The 9,268-nt window shown below is 32.2% G+C and overlaps 1 pseudogene; it reads right to left on the bottom strand.

Annotated features, from left to right (window-relative positions):
- Positions 1-2,738: 2,738 nt before the first annotated feature.
- Positions 2,739-5,887, bottom strand: LOC132066684 (protein NRT1/ PTR FAMILY 2.13-like; annotated as a pseudogene).
- Positions 5,888-9,268: the final 3,381 nt, after the last annotated feature.

The following is a 9,268-nucleotide window of genomic DNA, read 5'->3' as shown; positions in this document are numbered from 1 at the left end:
ATAGAATACTTTAGTACATTACACACATTTTTAATTTATGATCACAATATTCAAAATCTCTTTCTATTCCTTAAACTTTGTGCCCAGTCAAAGTAAGACACTTAAATTGGGACGGAGGAAGTATTTATTAGGAAAATGGATGATCCAGGTTTGACTGGTATTGGATCGGATCTCAGGTTTGACTGGTATTGGATCGGATCTTACTTTTTGCCTTAAGTGGCTTCCAATTCGGTGTCTAGTACTGGTATTGGGTCTGCCAAAATGGAAAGCCTTTTTATTCATTAAAGGGTCGTTCGCTTGATTATATATCTTAGGCATAATTAATTTCAATGTAAAATTTTGCCTAATATAATAGGTAAATTATAATAAACGCTCATGCAATATGTTTTACTTATAAATATTTTTTTTATATATTAAAAATAAATACTTACAGTTCCTGTCTTCCTGAACTATAAAAATCCTTCACAAATATTACCTTAAATAAATTTTCTTTATAAGAGGTGTTAAGGGTTTAGTATTATAAAAAGATGAGGTATATATGCAACTAAGTACATTAAAATATAGTTACTAATAAAATGAAAATTACAAACAAAAATTTCCTCCATATTTATTTTATGAAATTTAGAAAGCGAATAAACTTTTTTTTATTGAAACTTTTTACACGCCTTTGACTAAAAATAAGAGGATAATAATAAGAGAATAATTTTTTTTTTTAAGAATATATATCTTTTAGAACTTTAAATAGAAATTGAAGATAAATTACTAAAGAAGATATTACAATAAAAAGAAATAACTTTCTTGCACTTTAAATATATGCATTCTTTTTTTAAATAATTATATTTTATTATGTAAGAAGTTTCTAATTTTTATTTTACTTTACTTATTTATTGTTCTACTTCAAATTATCTTAAATTACTTAGCTGGATGAACGTCGTTCTTTATAAGATTTTCATTTATTTTATAAGAAACAGAATATATATTATATTTATGTAGGATTTTTTTATCTTTTTCATTTATTTTATAAAAAACAGAGAAAATACTATTATATCTGTGCAGCATTGCTATAATACAGGTCAAATCAAGGTGTATACGAAATCTGTTTATGTAGACTAGAGATGTGGTTACAAGGATAGTTGAGATGTCTAATTGAATTTTGCTTATAATTTTAAGGGTCTATCTAAATATTTATTCTTCTATAAATTATTATTACTAGTAATATTTGATGCATTCAAAAGTATTGGTTGGTGTCATAGCACTAACTTTAAACATTTAATTGCACGGTTTGTCCATCAAATGGACTGGTCTTTAATTTTTGCCCTTCAAAATCAAACGTATGTCTAGCGGAGCATACGTTTTTTTAGGGAATAGGCCATAATTTGTGGGATATTATGATGTCAAAATATAATTTTTTTTTCTTATTACATAGGGTGTAGGGGATGCAAAAATATAGACTCATGCCTCGCGAAAGTTATTTTTTTTGAGAGGTAGAATTAGAGATAATTATGAACCATACCTCTCGATGATCTAACTTACCAAATTTCGACTAACTTTTTAATTATTATCCGTGCAATCCATTATCAATGCCATTTCTTGCTTGCTTTCTATTGTTTTTTCATTTTTAAATTCTTCTCCAATAGGTAATTTATTTGGGATTTTTTGATACTAAAAATGCCAGGTTTGTGTGAAATTCTAAAATGCATTACGGAAATGAATATTGCATATTCCGAGCTAGTTCCACCAGATCCTTCGATTAAAAATTATTTCTAGGCTTTATAACGTTCTTTAGGTTGTAATTCTAAGAAATCTCAGATCCTATTTAGGGAATGATGGTTAATCTTGGTGAGCCGCTACGAAGAGTTGTGTTTGGTGATCTTCTTTGTCGGAGCTCTTATGATGGATTTTGCTACCATTTTGTTTCATAGTTTCTTAGGATTCATAATTGGCACTGTAGTATATGTAATGTTTATATATATATATATATATTATCTATACATTACATTTTGAGTTAGTTTCGTGTTTATATGTGATTATACAAAACATATACAATATATACAGAGTATATGTTATGTTTATATATAGTTATACAGAACAGATACATTATCAATATATCGATGATATAGTGGGCTACATCGGCTACAAACTAGATGCGTGGGTCATGGAGCTATACAGAACATATACATTATATACACTGATAACATAGTGAGCTACATCGGCTGCGAACTAGATGTTTGGACCGTATATATGAGTTATTTTCCCTAAAAATTAAAGACCAGAACAAAACAAGCATAAAAGTGAAAATGGCCCAACTTTAAATGAATGAAAGTAATTTCTTAAAGGGCCCATGGTCATTTCTACCACTTTTAACAGGTGTGAAGATGATAGCCCACTTTAATGAGCATTACTTCTTCTATATTTTTGTCCAATCGCCCTATGGCCCAAGGAGTTCTTGCATTTTCAGCTTTTAGACTTTATTAAATTTCGATAATCTACTTACTGAGTGAACAAAAACAATCGGGATCCAATTTACAAGAATAAATGTACAAAAGAATATTAAGATGCAAACTCGTGATCCCATACAACATATAGTAAATAAGATTCTAAGTATGTTCTATGGAACCGTTTGTTCACAGTTTGATAGCATTTTCGAGTTAGTCCATCACCAAGACAATCAATAAGGAAAATGGAATAAGTAAATGAATAAGCAACCACGTATGTCAAAAACAAATCATATTTTTTTCATTAAGTAGATCGATTTTTCTCTGTTATTCTCGTATTTTTACAAGTTCATACATGGCTCTTATTTAACATTCTAGACTTCTCCAACAAGTCAACTTAAGCATATCCAATAGGCTATAATTAACGAGGTACTATATACTAATCAACTAGCTAAATGCACTAATATGCATCTAATTAAGCACAAGTTGCGTAAGGCTTGATGTCATGAAGTTCATGAACATCAGAATTAGACTTAATCCGGCATCAACTACTAATCTAGTACTCTTGTACTGATATCGACGAGCAACATATATGAAGTAGAACAAATTCAACACTCCAAGTATTGCAATAACATAGTAGAAATTGTCAACTCTACCAGCATTAATATCTTTAGTTAACCAATCTGGATGTCCATGTCCTCCAGTAGTTTTATGCAATATGTTCACCAATATGATGCTTAAATAACTCGCACCAGCGAATGTGCAAGAAAACAGAAAATTAGCCACACTGCTCATATTCTGAGGAAACTCCTTGTTGTAAAACTCGATTTGACCAACACTGTAAAAAGCCTCAGCAAATCCCATAAGTATTAGTTGTGGAGCTAACCACATAACTGTAATAGGTGCAATTCCATCAGGACTATTATGCATTACAATAGGAATTCCTTCTCACTTTCTCAATTAGACCCGCTACAATCATGGACAAAATTGAGAAAACCATACCAATTCCAATTCTTTGTAGCAATGTGATCCCACCTTCAATTCTGGTGATTTTTCTGACGGATGGTACGATTAGTCGGTCGTAGATTGGCAGCCATATCCCAATGATGATCAATGATATAACAAAGATGGAACCGGGTGGGATTTGAAATTTGCTGCCGAGATGACGGTCCATTTTTAGAGCTTGTGACATTGTGAATGTGCCTTGTTGTGCCATGGCTATTAAACAAATTATCCCCGTAGCCCAAACTGGGATTATTTTGAGAAGACATTTTACTTCTTCTATTTGTTGTATACTGCATAGTCTCCAATTATGAACAAGTATCATCAATGTTAACTTCACCCTCCATTAATATAGCTGCTTTATTCAAAAACCTGTATGAAAATATTCTAGTACTTAAGTACAATAACCTTTGAAAGGCTGAATCTAAGTAACAGTTAAATAAAATGCAAGCCAATAAATTAAATTAGAGATGATGCATTACCTGTATTTATCGGTTAAAGGGAGTTTCTTCACTATGGACCCTTCCGGTAACGGGGGATCATAAAAGATTCCGTTACTCTCACACTCATCTGGAAGCTTAAGTGTACATTTTTTGTGAGTCGCGACAAAGACCTTAATGATGCTTGTGAAAATACTTCCTTCGGGCTTCACAAAAACATACACTTTCGTCCCGATGAAAAATAAAATGAGAGACAAGAATATGAGAACAGTAGGGATGCCAAATCCAATTACCCACCTCACAGAATCTTGAATATACACCACAAGAGTAAGTGCAATGATCAGAATAACTGTAAATGAAGTGTAATACCAATTAAAGAAGCTAGCAATTCCTTTTCTTCCTTCCTTAGTTGTTGAATCAAACTGGTCCACCCCAAATGGGATGCTACAGGGACTTATTCCACCAGAGCCAATGGCCAAAAATCCAAGGCTCATTACTAGAAAACCCATCTGTGATTTGTTGCCTTTACATGCTTGGCCCACTTTGCAAGGAGGGTGTAGCTGAGGTAACCAAGCTATCATGGTCAATGTCAGCATTCCCTGCCAAATGAACAACAAAAAGAGCTTTTGAGACCATTAAACAAAGTCAAAATTGAGTGAACTAAAGCAACTTTCGAGGATTTGAGTGAAATTGCTATAATTTGACAAGAAAATATCACATGTTAAATTCACCAATGGCATAATTATTTCTTTAATATTAAAATGAGAATCACTGATAAAAAATCATTATTTCCCACAGAAAAATGTTGAGTGGTTATTCTCACTGAATGTCGGTTGGAAAAGCCTAAATTATAGTGTTTTTAAGCTAAAAATTAGGAAGTTTATCAAGATTTCAAAGCCTCGCTTTCCCCACCACGCATTTTCACGGTGAAATTTCGGTGAGAATGAGATGGAAAAATCATGTTTCATAACACAAATTTCCCACTAAATGTTGGTGAGAAAAACCTCTTTTCTCGTAATGAACGGTACAGTTAAATTATTTTTAAACACAGATATGTGACATTCTTTGGAAATAAACTAAAAGAAATAGTGTGCGCCACGTAGATTGTGACATAGCGAGTATGAACTATATTTGTTGTCTAATGGCGGAGGCATACTGAAGCAAGCGGTCTCATTCAACATTCGACATCGCTTCATCACAAAATGTTAATAACTGTGTATAATATATAGTATCAAGGTATCATGGTAGCGGAGTTATTAGAGATCGAAAAACGTGTACGTACTATCATTTTGAAAAGGGAGCCAAAAGCAATAGTCCAAAATCGACCAATATATGCATCAGAAATGAAGGCACCGAGCAATGGTATGAAATTAGCAACTCCAGACCATATATTAAGAACATTGGAAGCAGCCACTTGGTCCATATGAAACACTGTTAATAAAAACTGTGTGAAGTTTAATAGCCCTATTGATGCTAATCTCTCAAATGTCTCATTCCCTGCAAGAATATAACCCTCTTCAACACACTTGTAAGCGTTTGGACATGACTCAGTTGAGATATGAAAGAAAATACATAGTATTTGAAGTAAATTATAAAAAAGGATATTTAAAAGTTGACGTTGTGTTTGGACATGACAACATACCTAATAAAATAATCGAGATGTCTGCATGCAAATTGATCCGAGCATCAGAGTTACAAAAAAAAGAAAAAGATAGAAGCTTTTGAAAGGGAAAGAAAGATGACCTATAACATAAGGCATAGCTCTCCATCCACCAGGCTTTCTAGTGATTGTTTTGGGCAGAGAATCACTGGCGCCGCAGCTTTGTTTTTCCTCGTCGTCGTACTTACCATTTTCAAGCTTATTATTATTATCATTACATGAAGAAAGAGGAAAAGAGCACTTAGTAAAACAAGCAAGCCAAGAAGTAGTCATCTGATTGTTCTTATATCATTATATCTTTCTTTTCTTTTTATGTTTTCCTAGGAGTTTAACCCTCCAATTTCTTCTTTAAATAATTGACTACTTCATCTTAGTATTTATAGACTATTTTGATCAGACAATTAAATTCAATGGCGTATATGGTTTTGGACATACATGGGGAAGGTACAACATAGCGAGATATGTTGAGTGAATGATTGTGTACTATGGCTTACGTGTGCTCTTTTTTTTTTTTTTTTTTTTTCAATTCGGTGTCAGGAATTCGACTAAATTCGGTTCGCACCCGAAAATATCACATTCACTATCTAATAAAGGTGATTCCATATCCAGGGCTCGAGCTCAAAATCTCTAATTAATGATACAAGAGTAATTACTACTCCATAATTATTTAATATGACGTCAAAGACAATCATCTGAAGCAATGAGACCAATCAAGTCCTCTCTACTCTGAAGCGGAACCTCACAATCGGATACTCAATCTACCACAATACCCCCCCCCCCAACCCCCCAACACACACACCACAAATGGAGCTGAGACCACATAAAGATCAACTAAAAGTTAAAATCAAGTTCTCGCTCCAAACAAGTAGCAGAGTATGGAGACACATATGAAAAGGTAGAACGAGGATCTATCAATGCAAATGTCGCGTGTGAGAAAATTGTAAGTATACTTGTGAAAAAGTGCTCCTAACAAAAACAACTTCATATCTAGGGCTCGAACCCAAAAACTCTAGTTAAAGATAAAATAGTACTTACTACACCACAATCCTTGTTGGTGCCACTGACGTATTTTGAGTAAAATAGACTGATATGCTCCTTTTTAATCTAATTTAAGAATAATGTTACTTTCTATATTTGGTAATTCTTCAATTTTAATATCCCACATAACATATTAAAACCATAAAATTTAATGAGCATTCTAGCACATTAATCATTATATACATTTTTAATTTAAGATTATAAGACTCAAAAGTTATCTTATTTTCTTAAATTTCGTGTCCAATCAAATGATTAAGCATGTAAAATGAGACAAAGAGACCAGAGAGTACCCAAAATTACTTCGAAATTATTTACAGACCTGTTGCATATTAGGAGCCGTTTGGACATGATTTAAAACCATGAGATGAAATCATATTTGGACATGCAATTTGAATTTCTTAAGTTGTATTTTTTCTTATAGACATAAAAACCCCATAAGTTGTGAAAACTATCAAAACTTTCCCAATTCTTAAACAATCTTACAAAATGAGAAGCAAGTCATAGTTCATAGCAAAATTAATACGCTACTAGAAAGCCTTTATAAAATACAACATCAATTAATCAAACTTTAGTTCATGAATAAAATGGAAAATTGAACATGAATTGTAGACTTGTAGTGTAACTACTCTTTAATATAATCCTCCCACATGGTTGGTAAGAGTAAATTTGTTATAAATATATTGCCAACTTGTAGATCTTTTAAGAGTTGATATAAATGGTTGGTAAACATGACTGATACATATATCTACCAACTTATGGGTCTTTTTTTTTTACAAAATATAAAGTTATGGGTCAAGTTTTACATTTAAAAATTTGAAATCTCAAATCATGCCTTTTTGGATGATTTGGGATTTTATCTCGTGAAATAAATAGCATGTCTAAACGCTGATTTCATCTCATGACATGAAATCGCATGTCCAAACGCCTACTTAGATAAAACTACACTCCCTCCATCTCAATTTATGTGTCACTCTTTTCCTTTTAGTTAGCCCCTAAAAGAATGAGATATTTTTATATTTAGTAATAATTAACTTTAAAATGATCGTTTTACCCTTAATGAAATGATCTACCGCCACACAAATATTATGGCTTATATTAGACCACAATTTTTTTTTTTTTAATGTGTAAAAATATTTAATATATGTTATTAGTGGTTGTCATTCAATCATTTTGCCGTTAGAATGGCACTACAGCTAAATATGAGTAAACAGTTTATCAATGAAGATATATTTCCACAATAATAATAACCATTACTAATGCTCCCTATATAGTACTGCTAAAGACAATTTGTTCTTACTCGTCCGAGCCAGAGGCGTGTCTAGCATACTAAATGGGGTTCAATTGAATCGTTAACTTTCGATGCAGAGTATACATTTATGTGTAAAAAATTATTAAAATTCTAATAAATAGTAGATATAAACCTATAACTTTAAATATATAATGGGTTCAATATTAAAAATCTTAAGGTTGAACCCCTAGAATTTAAATCCTGAATCCGCCTCTGATCCGAGCGACCTTCCATAACCATCACCATGAGGCGACGCCACTGCAATTTGAATTTGGTTTTAAAAACTTTAAATAATTTAAAACTTATATACATCAACATATGCTACTATTGTTGTGTTTGACATGTTGTCGCATGTTGCTTACTATTTTTTGTTAGATTGTTCGTTAGTGCTTTTCCAAAAAGTGAGCCGGCAATATCTTATAAAAATACTTTATCATATTGTCAAGTGCTCAATCAGAATAGATCATAATTCGAGTGTCTAAATAAAATTTACTGACAAATTTAAAGGGTTTTCCGATTATATGTTGTCTTTTATTTTTCTTCTAATTTTTGTTACATTTTCAGGGATGGGAAATGTGACTGAGAATAACTGACATTTATTGTGTATGAAATTTCTCAGTACATGTCACGTAGAGGCAGATTTAAAATTTATGAGTTTATATACCGACCGCAAGTTATACTATAATACTCCATGATCTCAATTTATGTGATACCCTTTTCTTTTTCCCAAAAATAATGATACATTTCTATATTTAGAAACAATTTAACTTGAAACTTCCTCTTTTGCCCTTAATTAATAAAATGATTTAGATCCACACAAATATTTATAGCTTATTTTACACAAGCTTCAAAAGTCTTCATTTTTTTCGTAAACTTTGTATCTAATCAAATTATATCACATAAATTAAAACGGAACAAATAATAATTATGTACACCGTTAAATATCTATAAATACTTAACCATAACCAAGCCTCTACCTTTCCACCCCGGATTGCAGAAGACCAAAAGCTCACCTAACCATGGTTCTAGAGAATGAATCAAAAGAGTTGCTCACTTGACAAACACAGAGAAACAGAATGTCACTTCTACGATGAATTCAACGATTGTTGGTCTACATTCTATTATCGTATGTTTTCAATATAATCATTCGAGTATCGGTGGTAATACTTCAAAATCTTACCACCTCTTGTTTGTGTCTTGATTTTTTCCTATAGGTGGCAAAAGGGGTTTTGCATTATTGAGTCCAAACATTTTGATAATCCCTTGATCTTGCAATTCAAGTATACGACGAACCAAATATGCCAAGTGTTAACCAGCTAGCATATGTGTAGAGACGCACGACAATTGCAGCATCCCAGAAGGACCAAAATCCTGTGGTCCACTTCACATTTATTTCATTCACAAT

This window comes from Lycium ferocissimum, chromosome 8 (genome assembly GCF_029784015.1).
Source record: "Lycium ferocissimum isolate CSIRO_LF1 chromosome 8, AGI_CSIRO_Lferr_CH_V1, whole genome shotgun sequence".
Classification (NCBI taxonomy): Eukaryota; Viridiplantae; Streptophyta; class Magnoliopsida; order Solanales; family Solanaceae; genus Lycium; species Lycium ferocissimum.
This window is presented reverse-complemented; position numbering and strand designations above follow the sequence as displayed.